This window comes from Nesoenas mayeri (assembly GCF_963082525.1).
Source record: "Nesoenas mayeri genome assembly, chromosome: 2".
Lineage (NCBI taxonomy): Eukaryota > Metazoa > Chordata > Aves > Columbiformes > Columbidae > Nesoenas > Nesoenas mayeri.
Genome location: NC_137543.1, coordinates 28,687,042 through 28,699,693, shown reverse-complemented (window position 1 = coordinate 28,699,693; position 12,652 = coordinate 28,687,042). Strand labels below are relative to the sequence as shown.

The 12,652-nt window shown below is 34.6% G+C and overlaps 1 protein-coding gene across 1 annotated transcript in view; it reads right to left on the bottom strand.

Moving 5' to 3' along the window:
• The window catches only part of MMP16 (matrix metallopeptidase 16), a gene marked incomplete at its 3' end in the record, with an annotated part of 175,011 nt that overhangs the window by 19,371 nt on the left and 142,988 nt on the right, over positions 1-12,652 (bottom strand). The gene's annotated exons all lie outside the window — the stretch shown is intronic.

The following is a 12,652-nucleotide window of genomic DNA, read 5'->3' as shown; positions in this document are numbered from 1 at the left end:
ATATGCTATTATTTTAAGTGAGAGTCATACGGAAGTTGCATTGTTGAGGAATGACGAATGTTCCAGTTGAGAAAGGAGGATGTGACACATTAGGTGGGTGTTGATACAAGATGTCATTGCACCTCTTCAGCTCTTACAACAACAACAATGCCAGTTCATCCAATATTTAGAAATGAAGGCTGGGCTAAGCAAGTATTTAACTTTTACACATATTTGCACATTTTTAAGGCATTAATACTATATTTTTAAAAAAAACCTTTAAATGAAAAAGAAAGCGCTTTTCTGTCAGATATGTGTCACTGTTTCACATGGCAGTTCAGTCTTCTTTCTGTATAGGTCAATTTGCCAAGCAAAATATATCCGTGCTCTTATGAGAACTGGCACAGCTGAGAGAGAAGATGAATACTTTGTAGGACCAGGCTTATGATGAACAGTAATCACCATCTTTCCAAACCTGAGATCACAGGTCTTTGTAATTGTTTATCTTTTCAATGACTCAACAGTTTATTAATCTCCATTAAAAGTATTAGCCATACAAATACAAAACAGCTCTCTCTCTCTATATATATAAATACATCTTAATCGTGTACATAAATGAGTCTAATATTGAAAGATTTGTCTTGAGTCCCAGATTTCTGAGAACTTTAGTATTAAAAAAGTTCAAATAGCTTATAAAACATGAAAAATATTATATTGAAAAGCTGTAATTGTTCAGAAAGAATTCTACTAAAATCTCTTACATTTTTTCACATGTACCTATTTCACTGCTATTTTAACACAGTTGCACTATTCTTGTCTGATTAGATTGCTATTTTCAGCTTTCATTATTTTTTTTTTAATTGTAAGAAGTATTATAACATTTAAGGAAGGTTAGCAAATAATTTTTTTAGGATTATTTGACTAAATTCCAGTAAAATAACTGGCAAAATTGAGGGAATACAACTTAGAGATACAAATATTTAGGAAGGCCTAAGTGAAGCATGTGTTGTGAATGCTGGAACAGATAATGTCAATCTCTGCTATTTTTTTATTACAGCATGGAGGTAAGACAAGAGGACTTTAAATAAGCAAAAATAGGGGAATATTCTCAAAGTAAACATTTGGAAGCACTTTTTAATTGAAACAGTAAGGAATGCTTGAAATGGATTTTCACATCAGATTTTTTAGGCATTATCAATCTAGAAATGACTTAGGGAGGAATGATGTAACGATAAGTCTCAATATACCAAACAATTATTTGACCTCTCCAAATTTCTATAAAACTCTCAAAATCCAGGCAGTATATCAGAGATCAGTTCTTAAAGTTTAAAAAAAGAACAAACAAACAGCAAGCTGCAGTGGTTTAAACTGCAGTCTTTGTGATATCTGTTACTATCTTCAGTACAATGGAATATTCTAGTCTTGTCTTTCTTCACTCCAAGATAGAGCTAACACCTTTTATTTGTCTGAATCTTGTTGCAAAAGCAAATCTTAGAGAACAATGTTTAGTTGCAGGAAGGAACACATCCAGCTCCCATAGAATGTTCACCAACTCAGAAGGACATTGATCAAGTTGTGGGTGCAAAATAATCAAAATATTTAAAAGCTGAACTACTTAGCTGAATAAAAAGGATGTAAGTATACACATAGTAACTTCATTGAACAAAGCTTATAAATGAAATGTTCAGGCTTTCAGGAGTTTCCCAATATAACACGCATACTCTGGCAAGTCTGGACAAATCACATTAATGTGTTACAAGAGAAGGATTTCTGTAGCTTCAATGACAGGAATAATCTTCTGTTGATGAGACTTAAACAACATTGTTAAATATTCAAGCAATTCCATTAGCTTTTGTTTGTTTGTTTGTTTACAAACAACAACAAAACACAACCCTCCCAAACAAACAAGCAATTATTCCCCAAACTTTAAATAGTCATAGCTATATTCAATAATTCAAACACTTCCAAGTGTTAAGACGGATGTGGCTGGATTAGCAAGCTGTCATTTTGGTTAGGGCGGTACTGCCCTGCTGATTGGCGAGTACTACCCCATTGTGTGATTTCTGGTATAATATTGAAGTGTCAATGGAATGAACTCAGTAAAGAGACTAAACTTGCATTCTTAAAAGCAACTGACTCTGTAGTGAACACAGATTTCACAGTGCAACAAAACCTGTAAAAATCAACAACTCAACACAGATCCTTTTCTTGTGAATGAGTTCAGTTTCAGCTTTACTGATTTGTAGAATATATTTGCATTAACTCATTTTGATAACAACACCAATAAAATTAGATTCTGAAGATCCGGTATTAAGTTGTTTGTCAAAATGTGTATTTAATATTTAATATTAGCAATTTGCAGTGTGAGACTATTCTTATTTATTTTTTGCTCACATTCCTTAGAAAACCAATAATTTTCTGTGCTATACGAGAAATAAAATCTTCACAATTATACAATTATGGCAAAACTGTAATGTCTGATTAATGCAGCACAGTCCCAGGAATTTGTTTTTATGTATTTATATAGTAATGTCAATACTATGTATCCATAAGCTTTCAACAATAAATAATTCAAGGTATCTGACAAGAAATGAATTCAGCAGGGTTTTACTGTATATACATATCCATCCTGCATTGGCACAGACCTTTTCACCTGAGACTGATTATAGCTGATCCTCACTCTATCCTATAGTGGTTTTAGAAATACTTCCAACAGAAATGTTCTCTAAAATGGTATCATGAAAAATCATAAATCTTGAAGATATTTTCTTTTTGTTTTTAATATGTATCTTGTTACCTCCCAAATTCTACAAAGAAATGAGAGTACTACCTCTGTACTAATACTACTAGATTAATGTTCACTGAGTTACATAAGTAGAATTGATTTGACCAGATTTCTATGTATACAATGTAAAAATCTGTTTAGAAATGAATCACTGAACCTGACACAATAAAGGTCCTTATGGGAACATTCTAAGGGAAGCTTCACTTGGTTGTTTACTTCTCTACACTGATTATAAAGGCGATCTAGAAACCTGTCTCTTGTTTAGATGTTTGCATTGTACAAAGTAGGCATCTAATGGCAAGTGACATAAATCCCGACCATTCCCTACTTTTTATGTCCTAGGTTCAACTCATCATAATGCAAAGAACATAAAATCATGAGGATGACCACAGAGGGCCAGATCAGGGTTCATCTAGGCCTGTAGCCTATCTCCAGTGGAGTCACTGGCAAATTAACAGATAAGACTTCAGCTCTGAAGTGTTCAGCCAGTTGGACTAGATAATCATTGTACGTCTCTTCCAAATGCTATGCTATGCTATGCTATGCTATGCTATGCTATTCTGTTCTCAGTAAAAACAAAGGGAACACACAATGACACCTCTCTGATACACTCTCCCAGTCACCCATTACTTGTGATTCTGGGACCTTCTGAATCAAACACAATAATTTTGTGATTAATAGCACTTGGTGGTCTTTTACTCCTCTGACTCTTTCCTAAACATGCAAACTTAGATCATCCACAGCTATCTGCAGAAATGTGTACAACAATCTAACAACCCACAGTGTGAAAAGCCATAAGCAATAAGCAACAATCACAGCTGCTCACTGGTCTTTTGCATTCATTCACCTTATTTCCTTTTCTTTATCACCAAGAACAGTAGCACTTTGACTGTAAGATCTAATGCAAGATCTTTGTTGCTTCATATTAAAACTACCTTGTAGACTAAATCCTTCTGATTGTTTTAATGAAATCTTTCTATACTGTAACATGTCTGGAAAATATTAAGGATAGGATCTGTGGCTTGAAATAAGGTCTTCCTGTGCCGTTGCCTTTAATGTCTGACTATTCCATTCTGAAGCATAATTGTGAACACAACATACCATGCTCTTTCTTCTGCTGATGGTATCCTGTAGAATCCTTATTCTCCTGCTCTATTTTCAATAGATTTACATGGCATTGCAATAATGATGAACAAAGTGGTATTGGTGATTAGTAAGGACCGTACAGGTTTCCACAGAACTAAAATATTGGAAATGTATAATTTTTGCATTTTTATGGTCTTATTTAAGCAGACAGAAGCAGGCACATTATTTGCCAATGGATGTATTTTTAGAGAGAACTGGATCAAAAAGAACCAGGAAATATCTGGAAATGTCTGGAAATGAACTAGAAGTTTGGATCATTTATAAGATTGGGCAAGGTAAGTAAGTATTGACAGAGGTTGACAGAATAATTTGTTTACGTAGATTTAACTTTCCTGGTTGACTCTCTCACGAACATACTGGACAGAGCGGCTTTAGAGTGCCATGATTCAAACACTGGTACTCAAGAAACTCTAGCATGAGGCTGCAAAGCATGCCAAGGATCTTTCTGTTGTTTCTGATGTGATAGGCTCCGCTTGTTGAAAGAATGGTTCATTTCAGCACATACAACTAAATACACGTAATTTGTCTTAAACAAAGTTATATTTACCAGCAATTTTATCATCCGAATTTTGATAAAAAGGTACAATTAGTGAAAACAAGTTTTCAACACAGTACAGCTATTATTGAAATTGCAAAGAGGTATAGTCCATGGAAAGCGTTTTCACTCTAAGAAAGTTGTTTCACACTTGAAGTAAATAGCTTGAAACAGTTTCTCTGACAAAACATATCTCAGAGTATTTGGTTATAATGAATAAACATAGTTTTGTCTCTTTTGAGAAATATTGTGTATTGAAAAACTGTTTTTTCCACTACATTTACTAAATATATATATATATATATATGCATATTTTCTCCAAAACAAATTGACTCCTGCAGACAGGTTGGACACAACTTGTCACACTCGCTCCAATTCCAAGCCTGACAAACACATACTTTAATGCATAGCTTTTAGTGCCTTTCCTTGATGGCTAGCAAATGCATTTCTGCAAGCATCCATAGTTACCCAATAGCTTCAAATATATCCATCACTTCTGTGCAGCTGGGATCTTACATAATAATGGATCATTAAATATTATGACTGTAGACTTAAACTTGGACAATTATTCCCAGTTCAAAAAGCAGAACTGAAACTAAACAACAACAACAAAAAAAGTCAAAATGCAATTGAAAAGTGAGCAATATATCTAAGAATCAGAAAATGGGTATTGAGAAAGGAGAGACTGTAAGCTGCTTCAGAACTACTGTACAGATAAAGAATAATTGTAGGATGAAAAAGCAGGAGCAGTCACTCAAATTGATCATTATGAAACTTGTTTTATTTAGAAGATAGGATACTTCTGAGGAAAAATTAAAGACAATATAGCCTTTAAGAGAAAAACAAACAAACAAAAAAACAAAAACCAAACCTGAACAGAGGTTATACATAAATCATTCTGCATTGTAGGTAGATGCTGTAGGTATTTTTTCCTGTGCATATGTAAATCAGAGTTAGATGATGGGACTACAATGTAGTACATTGTGTACTTTGAATGAAGGAGGTATTAGAGTAAATAGATCTGGTTCATAACGCATAATTTTCAGAATTTGTTGCTAGACACAGACTTCTCCTGATCTTGCAATATACTGATATTAGCTTTTTAGTGATGATTGTGTTAACTTGTTCTTCATGTTTGAGTCTTTCAGAATAAGTTCTAAGCCAAAGATTTTGTACTTTTCATTTTATTTATTTCTATTTGATGCTGATAAGGATTGATGCCATCTCGTTTTTTTACATGAATGTTTAAATCTGTATTACTATGAATAATTAATTTCAAATTTGGTATTTATTCTCACCTTAAACCTCTTCCAGGTCCTTTAAGGGACACAACTGATGGATAAGAGAATTAAAAGCAATCTCCAGATACATCAGTTCATTCCTAATACACAAACTAGTGGAGTTTTTAGTGCAAAATTAATGGAGCTTTCTTCTGTCGGCACCTCATTTTCTCCTGCATCTCTGGACCAACAACTATTGCCAACAAAAGACATCAACATGCTGCAAAATCTCTAGAGCTCTGCCATTTATATTATACCTAACGAACTCTACCTGCAACTCAGTAATGACATGTGACATCCTGACTCAGAGGTCCAAATAATACTTACTAAAACAGAAACACTGCCCAATGTCAAAGACTTTCAAAAAAATCTATAAAGAGCTAGAAAGAAGAAAAAAATGAAAACTTTTCAAGTGGTAACTTTTATACCTACTTGGAGGTGAAGATTAAGGTGACTTCAGGAAAATTAGGTTTTGTGCTGGTTTTACAGGGAATCTTAAAACTCACTGTGGGTATGCAAGGCAGGAAAAGACTTAAGGCAGACAGTGGGACAGCTGAATTACAAGGACAAATCACAACTGTAAATTATAGCATTTTGATAAAGATTATAAAAAAGTGTGTGAAACTGCCAGTAATTTGCGAAATGTCCTCATCTTGTACAGAAAATATCTCTGTGTGAATCTATCTCAGTCAATACTGAGACTTTGACTTGATGTTGAAGTATACATATAGTGCCGTTAAGGGTATTTCACCACCAAAAGATGTAATGAGATACAAAACTGGAAAACTTATTATCTACAGCTGCTACAGAGAGATGTTTTACCATAGGTAGATTCCACTGGGACCACTGCTATAATACTTCTGCCCTAAATCAATGTTCATTAAATGTTGAATTCCAATTAATACTGTAGCTTAATGTTATCGACAAAACACATCAAGGTTTCACACTGAATCATGTCTTCTCACACAAGCCAGTTCTGACCATGTGCAAAAGCAAGCCTTTGTCAATGGAAGATTAAACTTATCCAGCAGCTATGCAAAGCAGGAGCAGCAAACTGAAACTTTCAGACAAATGAGATGCTTCTAATTTTTTCCCATCTGAGTACTGCAAAAACAGCCAGTGGTAAATAATCTACTAAGCTGTTTAGTACAATAACTTTAAATTATTCTCTTGAAGATAAAGAAGAGTTCCAGTTATGTACAGAGAAACTTATCAGAGGACAGAAGCTGAACAGACTATATTTCAAGACTGCAATCCAGGAGAGTTCCCGTATTACACACCTTTATGGAAATATTAAGAAATGTCCTGAATTTGGGGCATGTAAGGTAAATAATATCCTTTTAAAAATCTTGATCTAATCTCAAAAGACACTTTTCCACATCTACGTCATTGGTTCATGTGAATTTCACCAGGGGATCTCAATGATGGTAATAATGAATCTGCAACATGTGGGATTAAATGCTTTGTTCCTACTCATTTGGGGAATTCCACTACTTATTTAATAACATCAATTTTCAACATTCCACATTTGGAATTTATAGCATTCAACTCAAAGGACACCACTGCACGAAACAGGAAAGAAAAAGAGAATAAAATGCCTTTGAGCAGCTTTCTGTGATATACCTTTCACTGAGCAGAAAAAGAGAGTTACAGGAGCAGAAAAAGAGAGTTACAGTTCAGGAGACTTAAACGTAGGAAAAATATTAGCACAATTCAGTCATGAGAATGGCTGTTGAAATTACTTTTTTTTTTTTTCTGTTTTGCAATTTTTTTCCCATGTAGGATTTTCAAAGAAACTTATAGAATAGCCCTGTTTCAGTTCTTCCATAATTCCACAGCAGAAAACAATTGGTTGCAGTAAGACTGGACTCAGACATTAAATGAATGCTACTAATCTAGCTCATTTTAGGAAACAATTAACTAAATGAACTATTGTATACACACACAGAATACTTTAGCTCAGCTTGTTATTAAGCTGATTCACATTAACAACAAGCAAAGCTCCTTTAAAACTACAAAAGACTGTTATCTGTTCATCAGCAAATGAATGCATAATGTCATTGAAGATGACTTATTTGAACTTCTAGAGACAATTAATCTTTCCTAATATGTTTGAGAAAACAGCATGCTTGTAATAGGGTAAAAATGTGGTCTGAAAACTACTCTGAGAAGTCAGAGCATTTAACACTGCTCAGGAAAACCTCCACACCTTCTAAATTGAGATCCTGAAGCTCCCAATTCTGTCCCCACTGGAGATGAGACCAACTCACTAGATTTAAAATGAATGGATGTGAAAGCATCACCAAATCCTAGTGTTAGTTTTGTTGCTTCCTTATATCCTAAAGCAAAGAATACACTTCCTTGATTCATCTTATTAACCACTGCTAATTACCATTTATTATTGTCATCTAATCAGACACTGAAGCTTTTCTCCAGACACATTAAAGTCATTGTTATGATCTTATTCTTTTTCTTAACAACATGTTAATGCTAACCAACATCATGAACAAAAGAACTAACTGCTGTGACTCAGCACAGGAGCAAGTAAAAAAAATTGAAAACTTACCCATTTGTTGCTTATAGGAAGTTTGACACTGGGCCTGCTTTAAAGTACCTGTTTTCAGCTGAGAAACTGACATGTAAAGTTCCGTAGTGTAAATGCATTTTCAAGCAGAAAATTTATCTAGTGATTTTACCTGGGAAACTTTGCTAGAGAGTAGCACATATTTTTTTCCTAGTAACAATTCTTATCTGTTTTACTATGTAACTGACAAAGTGAAGTAATGTCAAGTAATTTATTCAAGGTCAAAAATGGCTCTGTTTATGTTGAAATCTAACTTCTTGGCTTCATATTCTCAGTCGTAACTATTTACCTGTATAGCCACTTCTGCTCATTTGAGATATGCGCAAAACTGTTTTTCATTGCTCACGCTGAAATATCTTGCTATGTTTTTCTTAAAAAATAAAAACAACCAGTCAACCACACAAACAAAAAAGCTACAGTAATCCAGAAATCAGGCTTCAGAGATTAGAGAAAACATGAAAAATCACGTTTATTTTCCAAGGCCTATGGCACTCCATATACACTCTCTCTTCACAAGAGAGACCTCCTTTTTCTGCCGTAATTTTTAAACTGCTCCATAGATCTCCTTCATCGACACTAAATAAAAGTAAATTGTAACGTACACTCTTGATCTGTTTCTGTTTTATGTACCACCAGGGTGCTGGATGTAACAAGAGGAATAATGACCAAGGCTGTAGCAAAAATTCCTCCCTCACATTCAACACCAAATTCTGAAGTACAATCAATTAGACAAAACATTGGTAACCCCTCTGAAACGTCTCCTGACTTTTCATAGTAATTTCAATAAAGTACTACCAGTTTTCCCACTTCTCATGCTGCACAGTGGTAGATCTGAGATGCAGATTTTCTCCTTTATTTTATTTTTGAATTTCTTTTATTCTCTGTAAGCTTCCTTCTTTCACTCTTTCTCTAATTCATACTTCAGTCATTTTTATTGGGTGTGGGTGCCCAGGTTCTGGCAGCCAGACCTGCAGGGTGGCTTCTGAGAGGAAAGGCTGGGGCTGCCCCATGCCAGACACAGCTGATTCCACTTGGTTCCAGATGATTCCACTAGACCCACCTCAGGACACAGCTGAGCCCCTCAGCCAGAGAGGTATTCTTTTGTCTAAAATCATCAACACGAAAGGAATACAAAACTATTACTATTTTTAGAATATAACTGTCAAGTTTATTTGAGGTATTATATGTTGAAACTTTGCTAAATATCTTCCATAATATAAAGCAAAAAAGAAAAAATACCACAATGCTGTAAACTTACATTGCCTCTTCCTAAGCAAAATATAACAAAATATTCAGCCAAGTAGCTCATGCAGTTTGGTCATCTGCTGTGCAGAAATGGTTTTGGACATCTATTTCATTGACTGTTACTATATCCAAATACCCTGTGTACTTCATTTAATATTGAATGTATAAGACATACAAACACACACACAAAGAAAAGCAGCTCCTAAAATAGATCCTAGGCTTAAAAAATGTCCAAAGAGGTTAAGGAAACAAGCTTGGTATAATTCATAGTGAACTGCCAGAGAAAGGACCTCTTTAAAAAAATGCAGTGAACGCAGCCTACTTGCAGAGGCAACTACAAGCACGGCTCTTTTGGAAGACATGCCTTGATTCACATCCCTGCCTTTGCCTGTCTCTGCTCAGCTGAGTGCAGTAACTAACCACAGTAACTAACTAACTAACTTTCATCTGCTCAGCAGCATATGATTGCTGTTGCCCTTTCCAGTACAGGTCAAAACAAATAATAAAAAACAAAACACCAAAACTTCTCTACATTTCAAGCTAACAAATTTAAATTAGTGCATATGAGCAAATTAATTCTAAAATAAACATCTACTAAGACTGCTGTTAGTATTTGGTGTTCTATGAAAGCAATCTATTTAAGAACATTTTGATGTACATTTGGTTAATATTTAATTCCGAAATATTGTAACCTAATTTTGTTACAGCTCAGTTCTCATTAGCAAATGATTCTTTCCTTATATAATTTATTGTAATTCTGTCCGTCACATTCAAATATGTATTTTATAATTTCTTATCAAACTGTATGTGAGCTCTTTATAGAACTTTTGATGTACATCCATTTGTCCTCTCTGTTTTTCCTGTGTGGACAGTAGCAATGGCATTTATCCATCTACTTGCTTTCTATACATTAACCTTTCAAAACCACTCTGAAGCAATCAAAACCTGTAAGTGGATCTATAGAATATTTTCAGTTCAAGGAAAGAACATAACACAGAATATTTTTTAAATGTGCTGCGGAGTCTTGGGTTACCATCAGTGACTGGGTGACACTAGATCTTATACATTAAATTCAGCAATCTCAGAGATCCCTAACAACAACATGGGTTGATCTGAGCCTTATGAGGAATATTACCCTGTCACTATCATATACTTCCATAAGCATTTGGCTCTTCCTGTAAAATCTTCCACATCAGAACTTGTCCATTATATCTGGATTACAAGTCTGACAGCTACAGATCTTGCACGATGGTGCAGGTGGAGATGATATTATGTAGTACTATTGCTTTTCTGATGTGTTCCAGAACATATTAACGGTAACAGCTTGGGCATGAGAATCATGTCATCAAATGCTTTATCTTTGCTAACTGATTATTCAATTAAAAAAAAAAAAGTATTATAACTATCTCCCTTTGGATGAGTTTCTGTTGTATTCCTAACTGAATTCAGATATTCAATTCATTCTGATTTTGTCCAAATGACTAGAATGACTGAAACTCTATAAAATGTTCCCATTGCTACATGATGATGATTTTATATGAACAAACAGCCAGCCATAAAAGAGGCACAATAAAGACCTCTAAAGACATCGAATCTAGGCTTGTAGCCCAGTATACCTGGAATGCTCCCATTCCCTCTAACACTCTGTAGGTAACAGAACATGCACATGCACAAACCCATTCATCTACAGGATGAACACCAGGCCTTTATTAGCGGATGACTGTTTATTTCCTCAGTATTCACTGAACTTTAAGCCTACAAAGCCATCTGTAAATTTTCTTGAACTCAATTTAGTTGCCTATACCCATGTGGAGTTCACATAAAAGTCAATGAGTTCCATAAGTTCATGGAGCAATGGTGCAGTCTGCATCACAGAAAGATAAGAAAATTGGGCTTTCAAAATTATAAGATAATTACTAATTTTCTTGATTAAAACTGAAAAAAATTCTCATCGCATTTAAAAAAAATCTTCTGCTGAGATGTACATTATATTTAGACTGCAAATATTCTAAAAATGATGACACATAGAAAAAGTATGAAATGTTTTCATTAGTAGATGTGTCTGTGTACGTAATATAATTCGAACAAGGGATTCTTGATTGATCCGTCTTTGAAATCAGGTAGGTATATATTAGGGGCTAAATAATGAAAAAGTGTGAAAAGGTTTAATAATAGTTACATAAAAATATGAGGTGAAGATGTCTGCTTTGCAGTACATATCCTTGTTTCTTTACAAATCACAGTGTAAAACTGAGTTTGAATGAAGATTGTCTTTCTGAGCAGCCTGTGTTTATACAGGCTGTGTGAACCACATGATCATGGTTCTCAGAAATATCACAGGATATACGACGAATATAATGGTTACATTTGTTAAATCTCCTTTTCCATTTACCAAGAGCTACTTCTTGGCACTTACACTAACTCAATCCCCTCCTGATGCGCTCTGTGGGAAACTAAGTAACCAATACTTTTCAATGACAGTTTGCTAGCTTAAATCTGACAAATGTGACCTGCTATTCTATTTGAAAGCTCAGTAGTACTAATTTTATAACTGCCTTCATTCCCCAAGTCCTGACTGGTATTATATGCCATACTCTCCACTTTTCTTCCATACTTTCACAGCTTCTTTCACTCTTTCATTACATTAAAAAAAAAAAAAAATAAAGAACATTGGACTACCTTTTTTTGCCTTTAATAAAACTGTGTAATTCCCCAGAAATAGACATGATATCAATACAAAAGTATTTTCAAGATTCTTTTCTCAGCTGCACATTCCATAGTGGTCTGATACCTTGCCTTACCAACAATAGCACAGGCCTTAGAAATGAAATTGCTTTCCTGGGGAAGACCAAGTGTACCATCCAGGATCCTATAGAAAAACTAGTGATTTTTTTTTTCACCCCAGTTGTTTGTAATTTATTTCTGCTATGCATCTTGGGCCATGAGAAGAGAATAAGGAATATTTGTGTTTGTCTGCCTACATTTTGTCTGTAACTTTTCCCACTCTTCCCCCCTGCCCCGAATGATACTTGATCTGTGTGAAATTGTTGACTCCGCATTTGTCTGAGCAAAATAGACCAACCATTCTAATGAAACCA